Source organism: Mesoplodon densirostris, chromosome 15, assembly GCF_025265405.1.
Source record: "Mesoplodon densirostris isolate mMesDen1 chromosome 15, mMesDen1 primary haplotype, whole genome shotgun sequence".
NCBI classification, from domain to species: domain Eukaryota; kingdom Metazoa; phylum Chordata; class Mammalia; order Artiodactyla; family Ziphiidae; genus Mesoplodon; species Mesoplodon densirostris.
The window spans coordinates 56,038,486-56,052,514 of NC_082675.1; the positions used below are offsets into that span (position 1 = coordinate 56,038,486).

The window sequence follows — 14,029 nt, forward strand, 5'->3', positions numbered from 1 at the left end:
AAGGTGAACTTTTTACACATCTCAGTCTAGAAATATGAAGTCAGAAGTTTGAAAATTTTAGGCAAAGGTGTGCGAGTTGGTTCTATAGGTACCTGATTTTCCTCTTTCTAACTTTAGAGCAGCTGTGCTTAGAGATAAGATCATTGTGCCTACTTCTACGAAAATGTTTCATATCAAACAGAATTCTCTCTGGTAAAACACTTTCTATAGACTGCTGCAATTAACATTAAAGAGAAATAAATATATCAAATTAAAACTATTCTGAGAATAATACCAGGATAGTCTTCTCTTAGTCCATCCCCAGCCCTTGCTTGTGATTGATCAGTGGCCCAGGGAATAGGATAGAAAACAGACATAAGGAGCCACAATTCTACCTTAAGAATCATTTCTCCTACATCTTCTTTGACATTTTCCTTAAACATTACCTTGGTCAACAGGACAATGATTCTTAAACTTTGGTATATATAAAGAGCAGGTAACTGGGCACCTGGTCCAGACATCCCACTCTACTACAGGTGAAGTGTAGCCCCAAAATCTGCATTTTTAGCAAGAAACAGGGGTGATTATATTAGAAACACTACTGTAGTTATTCTCCCAGTTCCCAAGTTCCATAATGATAATATCTCTATCATAAAATTGTCCACAGCTCAACTAGAGTGCACTTTTAATTAAGACGTATGTCAGCCCCTCCCAAGTAATTTCTAACAAAGGACTGGGTATTAACATTTTCTTTTTGCTACATAACATCCCTTACATAATAAGTGCTCAGTAAATACCTGCTGGTATGAGTTGATTTAATGTAGAAACCAAAGTCATTTTGTTTAAGTGTCTTCTTCCTAGAAGCTAAGGTTTCTTCTGCCAACCCATAGACCATAGTGCTTTGAACTGTAAATTATTCCAGAAGAACATTAGTCTCTTCAAGGAGGTTGGTAATGGAGGACTAGCTATCCCATGGGACTGCAGATTTCTTGTCTACGTCTCCAGCTCACACTAGGAGAAATGATTCAGTGTTTCTGTCCAATGCATGGTTGATGGTGTGGCTCCTTCACTCATGGCCACCTGAGCTGCCCAAGCTGAAAAAATACACCTTTTCCTAGGACTAGAAGGTCAGCCAACAAGAACAGAATTATATCAGCCAGGATATAGATTAAATACTGGAGTTTTGGACTTCATGTCAAAAACTAAGTTTCATATTCTCCTTCATGCTCAGAGATCAGCAAATTGAATTCTCAGCATTTCATGTGACAACTCTGTGTCTGATGCCTTAGTGTTTCAGGGAATGAAGACAAGTGAGTCATTGTCTTTGCCCTCAAAAAGCTTGCAGCTTAATTTGGGAGACAGATGATACATATTGATAAAATAAAATAGGAATAAATATTTAAATAACACTTGATGATGGAAGGGCACTAAGCATGTCATTATTTGCCAAAGAATAAAATTGTTCTAGAAATGTTTAGGGAAGAGAGAAACAATCTTCAAATGGAGTGATCTGAAAAACCTTCAAGGTGGAGGTGACTCTGGGTGACTGAAGCAAATAGTTGGGTCTGAGTACAAAGGAGATTTATCAGCCTGAGTAGAAATGAGCCCAGCCAGAAAGTGGGGAGGAAGGCAAAGACGGCCTTCTTTGTTCCTTTGTCTCTACTATAAATTGGCATTCATTTAAAGATCTGCCAGCTAACCCATCACATTAGAGCTACCCTCTCTGACCCCACCAACCAATAGCTTTGCAACTCATATGTTCATGTATTTCCTAACTCTTACAGAATATATTTTTATATACCAATATTGTACTTGACTATTACATTGCATACTATGCATTTTTTATGTCTGTACATCCCTCTCTTCTCATTGAAGCTTCTCTCAGTATTTCATTTTCATGATGTCAACTAGCAATCAATTAATTAATCTTTACATAAATAACAAATGAGAAACTTAAGGGAAGACCTGGATAAAAAGGCAAAAAGGGGTACACTTTTCAGAGAGACTGGTTTCTCTCTCTCTCTCTCTCTCTCTCTCTTTTTTTTTTTTTTTTTTAGTAGAACAAAAAGTTTATTATTCCCACTCAGTAGTTCCTGGGGGCTTTGATGTTAAGTCATACATAATTCAAGAAATACCAGGGATCTTCTTAATCTCAGTGACCATCTTTAACACCACCTCTACAGGATCTCAGTGCCAGGGGTTGCAGGTATACCAGTCATGAAATCACTAGTAATAAAGGTTTGAATAAGCACGGATCTCTGGCATGAAGGCTGCTTCTGAAGTGGGTTCCGATCAAAATGTAAAGGTGTCAAAATCACAGGCATCTGGCTGATTTTCCCAGCATATCCAGACTCCCTCAGAATGTTATGGGCCTCATAACATGGCGTAAAGTACTGAGCACCCCTGTTGTCAAGAAAGTGGGAGTAACATCTGTAGGAGGTTCTTTAACTGGTGAACCAAATATATAGACAACTCTGTTAATGTTGTGACACATGCGAGGTATAAGTCTAGCCAGGAAAATAAGAGATTCCTAGTCAGGCTCATCCTTACTGGAGATTCCGCACACATAACTATAAGAACGACAGTCACCCTGCACACCCACAGTTTTAATTGGTAGCAGAAAGGTATTCAGTGAATGCAGACTTGTAATTTGCATCAGCTTCTCCTGATCCTCTTCTGTTGTGCAGGCTTTGACTCTCTGTAATATTGTATGTGGCTTTTTAACGCTTGCAGAAAAATCAACTACTATTTTCAAAATATTGTTGGTTTCAGGAAAATCCTTACAAATATAAGGTTCCTCAGCACATATTACTCTGATTGCCAGGCCTGGACCTGGGAATGGATGCCTGGAAACTAACTCTTCTGGAAGTCCAAGTTCTCTGCCTAAGAGTCTTTTTTTTTTTTTTGAAGGTATTTATTTATTTATTTTAAATCATTTTTATAATTGAAGTGTAGTTAATTTACAGTGTTGTGTTGTGTACAGCAAAGTGATTCAGATATATATATATATATATATATATATATATATATATATTCTTTTTCAGATTTTTTTCCAATATAGGTTATCACAAGATATTGAATATAGTTCCCTGTGCTATGCAGTAAGTCCTTGTTGTTTATTTATTTATTTATTTTTCTATTTTTTTTATTAGTTTCTGCTTTATAACAAAGTGAATCAGTCATACATATACATCTGTTCCCACATCCCCTCCCTCATGCATCTCCCTCCCTCCCACCCTCCCCATCCCTCCCCTCCAGGCAGTCACAAAGCACCGAGCTGATCTCCCTGTGCTCTGCGGCTGCTTCCCACTATCTATCTACCCTACGTTTGGTAGTGTATATATGTCCATGCCTCTCTTTCTCTTTGTCACAGCTTACCCTTCCCCCTCCCCATATCCTCAAGTCCATTCTCAAGTAGGTCTGTGTCTTTATTCCCGTTTTACCCCTAGGTTCTTCATGACATTTTTTTTCTTATATTCCATATATATGTGTTAGCATACGGTATTTGTCTTTTTCTTTCTGACTTACTTCACTCTGTATGACAGACTCTAGGTCTATCCACCTCATTACAAATAGCTCAGTTTCGTTTCTTTTTATGGCCGAGTAATATTCCATTGTATATATGTGCCACATCTTCTTTATCCATTCATCCGATGATGGACACTTAGGTTGTTTCCAGCTCCGGGCTATTGTGAATAGAGCTGCAATGAACATTTTGGTACATGTCTCTTTTTGAATTATGGTTTTCTCAGGGTATATGCCTAGTAGTGGGACTGCTGGGTCATATGGTAATTCTATTTTTAGTTTTTTAAGGAACCTCCATACTGTTCTCCATAGTGGCTGTACCAATTCACATTCCTACCAGCAGTGCAAGAGTGTTCCCTTTTCTCCACACCCTCTCCAGCATTTATTGTTTCTAGATTTCTTGATGATGGCCATTCTGACTGGTGTGAGATGATATCTCATTGTAGTTTTGATTTGCATTTCTCTAATGATTAATGATGTTGAGCATTCTTTCATGTGTTTGTTGGCAGTCTGTATATCTTCTTTGGAGAAATGCCTATTTAAGTCTTCTGCCCATTTTTGGATTAGGTTGTTTGTTTTTTTGCTCTTGAGCTGCATGAGCTGTTTATAAATTTTAGAGATTAATCCTTTGTCAGTTGCTTCATTTGCAAATATTTTCTCCCATTCTGAGGGTTGTCTTTTGGTCTTGTTTATGGTTTCCTTTGCTGTGCAAAAGCTTTGAAGTTTCATTAGGTCCCATTTGTTTATCTTTGTTTTTATTTCCATTTCTATAGGAGGTGGGTCCAAAAGGATCTTGCTGTGATTTATGTCATAGAGTGTTCTAACTATGTTTTCCTCTAAGAAGTTTGATAGTTTCTGGCCTTACATTTAAGTCTTTAATCCATTTTGAGCTTATTTTTGTGTATGGTGTTAGGGAATGATCTAATCTCATACTTTTACATGTCCCTATCCAGTTTTCCCAGCACCACTTATTGAAGAGGCTGTCCTTTCTCCACTGTACATTCCTGCCTCCTTTATCAAAGATAAGTTGGCCATATGTGTGTGGGTTTATCTCTGGGCTTTCTATCCTAATCCACTGATCTATCTTTCTGTTTTTATGCCAGTACCACACTGTCTTAATTACTGTAGCTTTGTAGTATAGTGTGAAGTCAGGGAGCCTGATTCCTCCAGCTCCTTTTTTCGTTCTCAAGATTGCTTTGGCTATTCGGGGTCTTTTGTTTTTCCAAACAAATTTTGAAATTTTTTGTTCTAGTTCTGTGAAAAATGCCAGTGGTAGTTTGATAGGGATTGCATTGAATCTGTAGATTGCTTTGGGTAGTAGAGTCATTTTCACAATATTGATTCTTCCAATCCAGGAGCATGGTATATCTCTCCATCTATTTGTATCATCTTTAATTTCTTTCATCAGTGTCTTATAATTTTCTGCATACAGGTCTTTTGTCTCCTTAGGTAGGTTTATTCCTAGATATTTTATTCTTTTTGTTGCAATGGTAAATGGGAGTGTTTTCTTGATTTCATTTTCAGATTTTTCATCATTAGTGTACAGGAATGCCAGAGATTTCTGTACATTAATTTTGTAACCTGCTACTTTACCAAATTCATTGATTAGCTCTAGTAGTTTTTCGGTAGCATCTTTAGGATTCTCTATGTATAGTATCATGTCATCTGCAAACAGTGACAGCTTTATTTCTTCTTTTCCCATTTGGATTCCTTTTATTTCCTTTTCTTCTCTGATTGCTGTGGCTAAAACTTCCAAAACTAGGTTGAATAAGAGTGGTGAGAGTGGGCAGCCTTGTCTTGTTCCTGATCTTAGTGGAAATGTTTTCAGTTTTTCACCATTGAGGACAATGTTGGCTGTGGGTTTGTCATATATGGCCTTTATTATGTTGAGGAAAGTTCCCTCTATGCCTACTTTCTGCAGGGTTTTTATTATAAATGGGTGTTGAATTTTGTCGAAAGCTTTCTCTGCATCTATTGAGATGATCATATGGTTTTTCTCCTTCAACTTGTTAATATGGAGTATCACATTGATTGATTTGCGTATATTGAAGAATCCTTGCATTCCTGGAATAAACCCCACTTGATCATGGTGCATGATCCTTTTAATGTGCTGTTGGATTCTGTTTGCTAGTATTTTGTTGAGGATTTTTGCATCTATGTTCATCAGTGATATTGGCCTGTAGTTTTCTTTCTTTGTGACATCCTTGCCTGGTTTTGGTATCAAGGTGATGGTGGCCTCGTAGAATGAGTTTGGGAGTGTTCCTTCCTCTGAAATTGTTTGGAAGAGTTTGAGAAGGATGGGTGTTAGCTCTTCTCTAAATGTTTGATAGAATTCGCCTGTGAAGCCATCTGGTCCTGGGCTTTTGTTTGATGCAAGATTTTTAATCACAGTTTCAATTTCAGTGCTTGTGATTGGTCTATTCATATTTTCTATTTCTTCCTGAGTCAGTCTTGGCAGGTTGTGCATTTCTAAGAATTTGTCCATTTCTTCCAGGTTGTCCATTTTATTGGCATAGAGTTGCTTGTAGTAATCTCTCATGATCTTTTGTATTTCTGCAGTGTCAGTTGTTATTTCTCCTTTTTCATTTCTAATTCTATTGATTTGAGTCTTCTCCCTTCTTTTCTTGATGAGTCTGGCTAATGGTTTGTCAATTTTGTTTATCTTCTCAAAGAACCAGCTTTTAGTTTGGTTGATCTTTGCTATTGTTTCCTTCATTTCTTTTTCATTTATTTCTGATCTGATCTTTATGATTTCTTTCCTTCTGCCAGCTTTGGGGGTTTTTTGTTCTTCTTTCTCTAATTGCTTTAGGTGCAGGGTCAGGTTGTTTACTCAAAATGTTTCCTGTTTCTTAAGGTGGGATTGTATTGCTATAAACTTCCCCCTTAGAACTGCTTTTGCTGCGTCCCATAGGTTTTGGTTTGCCTAAGATTCTTACTTCATCGTTATGAAAATTTTTCAAAGTTTCTCTCAGAGAGAAAAGTCTCAAGTCACATCGGGAGGGCTGTGACTTAGGTAAAGTAAGTCCATATCATCAGGAGATGTTCACTCAAGTCTAAGCAGGGTAGATGTTCTATTGTTCATTTCACCAAATTTCTTGATTTGTCAGTATTCTACCAACACCTGATCACAGAAACAGTGCACCTTAGTCCCACTCTATCCAAAATGACTATAGCTTCCCATTACTTATGAAGGAATGAGCCTCTATAACAAGATTCCTCCATATCCCTCCAAACTCCAGTGCCATTGGTCAGTTGTCCATGATGTTAACTTAGCGTTTGGCTCAAATGCTCCATCCAGCACGTAAGGTCTTTTGTTCTTCTCTTTGATCTGCCCAAAGCTATCCCTCCTGACCCAGACAGAGCTCAGAGGTTTTTCTAGAGTTGAGTCTTCTCATTTCCACACCCTTGGGTGTATAGGCACAGGCATTAAGTACATGTGACTGATTTGATTGTGTGTGTACCATATATGTGAATGACTGCAGATCATTAGATGAGCCATTATTTACCTAAGTGTGTGTTATTTGAAAAGGGTAGACTTTTGGACATAGGAGCTGGAATCAGTTTCCTGTGAAACCCTTAGTCTCAGTGGCTGGAGGAGTGCTGACCTCAGTGGGGCATCCAATGTGTTTTTATAAGTCCACACAAGAGTTAGTGGAGGCTACAAAGGAGGTTTCCTATCAAGCCTGCCTAATCTACTTGATCCTCCCCAAATAGAGACTTTTCCACAGTAAGAGTAAAACATATCTCAGATGTCCTTCTCCCCTGTCAGAATAAAGTGAGTTGCATACATTTGGGCAGTTTAGGTGGTATGTAAAATGCAAACAAACATTTACAAAACCACTGCCCTTTGCAGAGATATGATGGACACTGTACATTCCTATAAGGAGGGGGTGATTGTACGTAAATGAGCCTCAAACTTTTAGGAACCATTGGCAAAGAAACTTCTATTTTTCAAATCATTGCTTCCAGCTTCAGTTTAATAGCAGATGAAGCAGTTCGGTCTGCCTGGGCCTGAGCTGATAAAACTCATTAGTGGATGACTCTGGTGATCAGAGATGGTTGCAATGCCACCTTTTCCCTCAGGTAACCATTCAAATACCAGAAATGTGTTCCAACTATGAACAGCATGTTTAAAAGAGAAACTCAAGTGTGACTCAAAGTTAATATAAATCAATCACTATTAAAACCTTTTGGAATACAGCTCTCTTTTCCTCAGCTCTTCATGTCAAATACCAATGAGCATGTCATATATTATTATTCCCTAGAACCTTAAAAAATGAAGAAATCAACAGACATTTAGATAGGCACCAGGAATAGCAACAATACTAAAGTGAGTGAAAACAAACCTAATGAAAGGACAGTTTTGTCTTTTCAGGACATCCATGTCCCAGAGTTGCATCATACAATCACTCAGTTAAATAATAAATGCACTTATAGCTGAGGAGGAAATAGGGAAGATTAAATGAGGAGGGAGGTGTGAAGGAATGGAATATTTTCCATGCTTAGAATGATACCCTTGAAAATCAGTAAGTTTAGGGAAAAAACTGGAAGGGAGTTCTAGATACAGGCACCTGAAGAACAACTGACTTAATCTCAAACTAGAGATGACAATGAAAGAGTGGGAAGTTTTCTCATATGGAAGGAATTCATGTAAAATAAAGTTTAACTGAGACCTAGAAAATGGACCTCATATGGGAATGATTCCCTGATAATGCAGAAATGACAGAAAATGTGTTAAAATAATTTAAAGGGTCCAGTTGTACTTGATCAAATGATTAACGGTATTCCATCTGCTTTCTAAATATCCCTACCTTCAACTAATTCCTCTGAAATTTTGCCATTTCAGCCAAGCTGAAATTTATTAGCACCCACTTACTGTGATTTACATGCTGAATGATTTGCACACGTCTTTCCCGGGCTATTTGCATACCTTTATTAGGAATGCAGTTTATGTGGGGGCACATTTGATTTATAAGCATTTGGCAAGCTTGCCCTTCTATTCCTTTTTCTTTTCAATTTATGCAAGGGCAGAGTTATATTCCTGGGGCTCATTCATTCCCTAGGAAATTAATTTTTTTAACTGAAATCTTCCATTTGGTAAAACATTTGTGGCAAATTAGATTCAATCTCCTTTTCTTGGCTACCACAAAAAAACAGTAGTTAGAATCAGGATTTCCCTTTTGTAACATTTTGAACTAGATTAAGTTTGTATACAGTGATTGTGGGCTTAACATTCTATGCCTATGTTCTCTTCCTTATACTTTATCTCAAATTACAGAGATATCACTTAAAAAATATTCCCATATGTAAATCCACCCCCACGACCACCCCCCAACCCCAGTTTTGTCTCTCTCCTCCTTTTCCACCTTTAGAGGACCATATTTCATTGCATGCCCTTAGCTGTCAAGAGGAAAATGATCTAATAAAATTATACCACTAGAGTGAGAATGATGTCTGCCTCCATAAAGCAGGTGGGATTTGAAATGGAATGGTCAGAGAAACAATGTCTTAATTATAACTTCATAATTTATAATGAGCCATTCATATACATTATGTAATTTGATTCTTGAAACATTTTTCAAGATAATTATTATTCATGTTTCAGTTTTACATGTGGAAAAGCTATAACTCTGTATAGATAAAAAAAGTAATTTAGGAGAAAATTGGGGGTTTTGGGTGTCCCAAGTCTGGTCACCTATCACTGAATTCCCTAAGTTCCCACCCAGGTGCTGGATCCTTAGTGAGTGCTAAGAGACAATGAATGAATAGTGGAGTTTTGTTTCTGGAGCAGACTCTGAGATGCATTTTCTCCTGGGCAGGGCAGTTTTCTTTTGTCTTTCAAATCCAATTACCTGGGTGGCTTCCTCTTCTGCCTAAAAGTAAGTGAGGAAGAGGAGAAAAAACTGCGTTAGAAAAAGGTTGAGTGCAACTACTGGGGAATCTAATTTAGGAGGTGATCTCACGAGGCCTCATACCCACACAAAAGTCCACAGCTGGTCATTCTTGTCAGCTGCTCCAATCAAACTATTTCCGTTTTTAGTCTATGGCTGTTCAGTGACCTTGTCCTGTGGCACAGCCAGATAATATTACTAGAGAAATAGGAGCTGCAATAGCCTAATTATACAATTGCACATTCATTTAACCCCTAGAGAGCTTAAGATTTTTCTGAGAACCAAAGAAGTGGTTGGCTGGAAACTCGTTTTGAAAGATTGTCTCACCCCAAGATACAGAACCTTGTCCATATAAGGAACATAAAATTATTACCTAAGTCACACTGGTGGACATCATGAGAAAAATAAAATTAGTGAAGACATTGAAACTTCATAGTAATGTAGCCAGATTTTGAAATTTATAATCAAGTTTGCATTACTTAACAAGGTAAATTTTAGCAGTGTTATACATTTTTCAATCGGATTGTGTCCAAACATTTTCTTATTTGAACAATTCATAGTAGGATTGTTATCTATTCTCTACCTGTATTTCTTTGCTCTTGTTTAATATCAGGAATACGAGATGCTAAGAAAGAGTAGTGGCTTCTGAAAAAGTAAAAAAGATTAAAAAAAGAGGAAGAAATATCAAATTCTAGAAAACAGTCCCTTCCTGCTTTTATCTATCTTAAAATTGATGAATTCATGGTTAGTTGCCAAATTGTCTTTCTAAATAGTACTGGCATGTGCTGACATCAACAGCAGGATGGGAAAACTTTTTCTGTAAAGAGTCAGATAGTAAATATCATAGGTTTTGCAGACCATGTGTGCTGTCTCAATTCTTAACTCATTTCTGCTGTTGTAGTACAAAATCAGCCTTGGAAATTATGTAAATGTATGGATATGGTTGTGTTCCAATAAAACTTTGTTTACAAAAAAAATTGCAGCAGGCTACATGTGACCCATGGACTATAGTTTGCTATCTCCTGTTCTATAGAGTCCACAGGGTATTGAAAGGTATGACAATATATGTTAGGGGGAGATAGGCCATTGTTTCTTTTCTTTTGTCTCTATTTTCAGAGTGGTTACAATAAACTAAAGGAGTTTAATGAGTATACGATTTTTCACAGTAAAACTGAAATTAAGTATAAAAATGCCTCATCAGAGTAATGAAAAAACAAACAAATATGTAATTTTACTGAGCAAATCACAAACATCTTTAACAACTTCAAGGAAAAAGCCCCTTTTTTTTTTTTTTTTTGCATTCTGTGTCATTTCAGTTGATAAAAATTTGGACACCGTAATGTATTTCTGAGATTACTCTGCTACAAGCAAACACAAATCTCTACCTCTACAAAATTATCTTTCTTGTTGTACCCTGCTTTCTCATGGCTTTTGCTCATGTCATGCTTCTGTCCATTGGTAATCTTCCTTACTTAGACTGTACCTTCCTCTTTCTGCTAGATCCATTTTAAAATTTCAGGACTAATCTATGTCCCATATTTCCCCATAATGCACAGTTGGCTACCTAAACTGGCCATTCCATTTTTATCTTCCCTCCTCTGTCTTCAAGTCTAGCTCCAGCCTCCTGTTTCCATGGTCTCAAGGTGCACATCAGTGTCTTTACATAGTTTCAAAAGTAGATTTTTGTACAGAGAGAAGGCATTAGCATTTAACTCATATTTTCCCCTGTGTGGAAGGTGGATTCTTCAGAGTAGTCCTGCTACCTATTGTATTTCATGTAACAATGAACATCTGTGAGATGACTGGACAGAATATAAGACTAAATTTGGAGCTCAAGATACTGGTAATTTTTGCTACAGTGCTGTTTGCAACTTTTTACATCAGTTGACTCACATGGAGGTCCAAAAACTATAATTTCCATCTCATTATACAAGGTTCTAATCATTTCAGCTAATCTGCCATATTCTTGGAAGTGATTTTGGATATATAACTCAGCTTGATATCATCTCTACCTTACAATTACAGAAATAAAAGCTAAGAAATTTCAGGGAACTAACCCCAAATGGCATAGGTGTCACTTTTATTGTAGACTGCCTATAATGCTATATGGTCAAGCAAGTGTTCCTTCTGGTGTACAGGTTGCCACTTTGAGGATAAATGTGATCCTTATTACCAGAATTAAATGATCAAGGATAAAATTGCCTCCTAGAAATAAATTGACATAGGAAAAGTCAAACATACAGAAACATCAAAACATTATTGCCGTAATGAGTGTAACCAGAACAGGTGCTTCCTCTTGGGCACATTGCAAAAACACAGCCTATTTGAAAATGCTCGTTACATTCCCTTAATTTCTCTACCCTCATTCCTTAATAATTAAGGAATCAGATTCATGGTGAAGATAACAGGGCCCCATGCCTTAATTGACCATTTGCATCTACTCCTCATTCCTCACCTGAAGCTATCATCTTCCTTTTAGGCCATCGCCTGGGACAGCTGGAATGCTGAGCAAAATCTCATAAATATGAGGTTTCAAAATGCAGCCAGACAGTTGCAAAAACTGTAATGGACTGGGGTTTTCTAACTCCTGGGGTATAGGCTTCCTTTACTTTTTTGGAGACATGTTTTCATATTTGGTGCCCCTACCACATCTTCAAAAGTCTGCAATCAGTTTCCCTTTTGAGGACAAAAAGATGTCAGATTTTCTCATATTTTCGTATCTCTCCTAAGCCTGATTAATAAAGAAAGCCTTGGGTCTCTATCCATTTTATCTTGTTGGCAATATATATATATATATATATATATATATATATATATATATATACACACACACACACACACACACATATATGCATTGTAGAATGATCCTTTTACATCCTTTTGTATGGTTAATAACTAAGTTGATCAGGTGGATAAATGAAAAATCCCACAATGTTTGCTGCTAAAAATGGGGGGAGGAAAGGAAATTTTGGTATATTTCTAAGTATGGTAGCAAGGAGGTATGGGGGTGGGGCCAGTTGGAGGGTGTTCAGAGGGGACATCCTGGCATAAAATACAAAAGGAAAAGAGAAAGACATATAAAAGGGAAAGCATTGTGACAGGAGAAAAGCAAGCTAATAGAAGCCATCTATGTATAACTTTAGGAGAAAGGCATCCTTAACTGAGCAGACAGTGCCTCTAATTACACATCCTTAACCAACAGGCTATGCAGACTTCAGTATTTTAAAAAGTTCTGTAGTTTGCTATATTTATCTATCACCTAGGCATAGAAATAATAACCCATGTGTGAGCATCAGAGATGGTTCTGTGCCACATACTCCATCTCCTTCCTCTGTAAAGATCTCAAACCTTGTTTAAGTTTTGGATGACCATGGCACTTTCTACTATCCTGGGTTGAAAGCTTATTATGAGCAATTATGATAATTCATTCTGCGAACCTGCTCTGAGTTCACTCAAGGGCATATGACACAGCCAAACCTGGCCAGAGATATTGGAGGAGACATCTACTGGGAAGTTTCTGGGAAAGCAACCTGCCCAAGGCAACATAGTTGTAAGTGGCTAAGCCAAGATTCTAACCCAGGAAGTCTGACTGTCTTCTTTTGAGAAATGAATAAGGAGCACCAAGAAGTTATTTCTCTCTGACTCCACAGCAGACATTCTCAAATTGTAACGTCAGAAAGAATACCTCAGAAAGCTTATTAAATGCAGACTTCCAAAGCCCCAATGTATTTTATTATTTTATTATTAAACACTCTGGTCATGTTGTGGTGCAGGCAAACTTGAAATTGTACCATGAGATGAACCCCCTGAGAGGATTCACTAATTCTAGCTCTGTGAATGGAGCTGAAGAATAGGCAGTTCCTTAACCCTGTTATATACAGTGGCTTATTTAGTCTGGGGAATTATATTGTTTATTCTATAGTCCCATGGAGGTAAGTGTATGGTTTTTAAATGGTTTGTGTTTGGTGAGTAATGCTAGATTTCTGTCCCTTGTTTAGACAGAATATGTACCAACTGCTTATTATTTATATTGGCATGTGCTTGATGTAAGTACTACATACTCATTAAGAATGCTAAATTCATTTGCTTTTTCTTCTAGAACAGTGTTTCCCAGTAGAATTTTGTGAAACGTTAGAAACCTTCTATATCTATGGTGTCCAACATTAGTAGAAGTTAGTTACATGTGGCTGCTGTGCCCAGGAAATATGCTTATTTCAGCTGAGGAAATAAATTTATAGATTTTATTTAATTGTTATTTATATTTATCCACTGTAGCTAGTGGCAATAATATGCAGCTTTAGAGTAGTGCGTATATATGTACATGCAGGTAATTTAGAAACTTGGAAAATTATTTTATCTCACTGAGAAGTCTAATTTGTAGAATGGTCTATGCCATGAATTTCGTTTATCTTGAGAATCTAATACATGATTCTAAGGCAGGGGTACTCAACCCCCAGGCCACTCAGTGGTACCGGTCCATGGCCTGTTAGACACTGGGCAGCACAGCAGGTGGTGAGCAGCAGGCAAGCAAGCGAAGCTTCATCTGTATTTACAGCTGCTCCCCATCACTCACATTACCACCTGAGCTCTGCCTCCTGTCAGATCAGTGGCGGCATTAAATTCTCACAGGGGTA

The 14,029-nt window shown here is 37.4% G+C and overlaps 1 pseudogene; it reads right to left on the reverse strand.

Moving 5' to 3' along the window:
* Positions 1-2,052: 2,052 nt before the first annotated feature.
* Positions 2,053-11,863, reverse strand: LOC132502500 (GMP synthase [glutamine-hydrolyzing]-like; annotated as a pseudogene).
* Between the last annotated feature and the right edge of the window lie 2,166 nt (positions 11,864-14,029).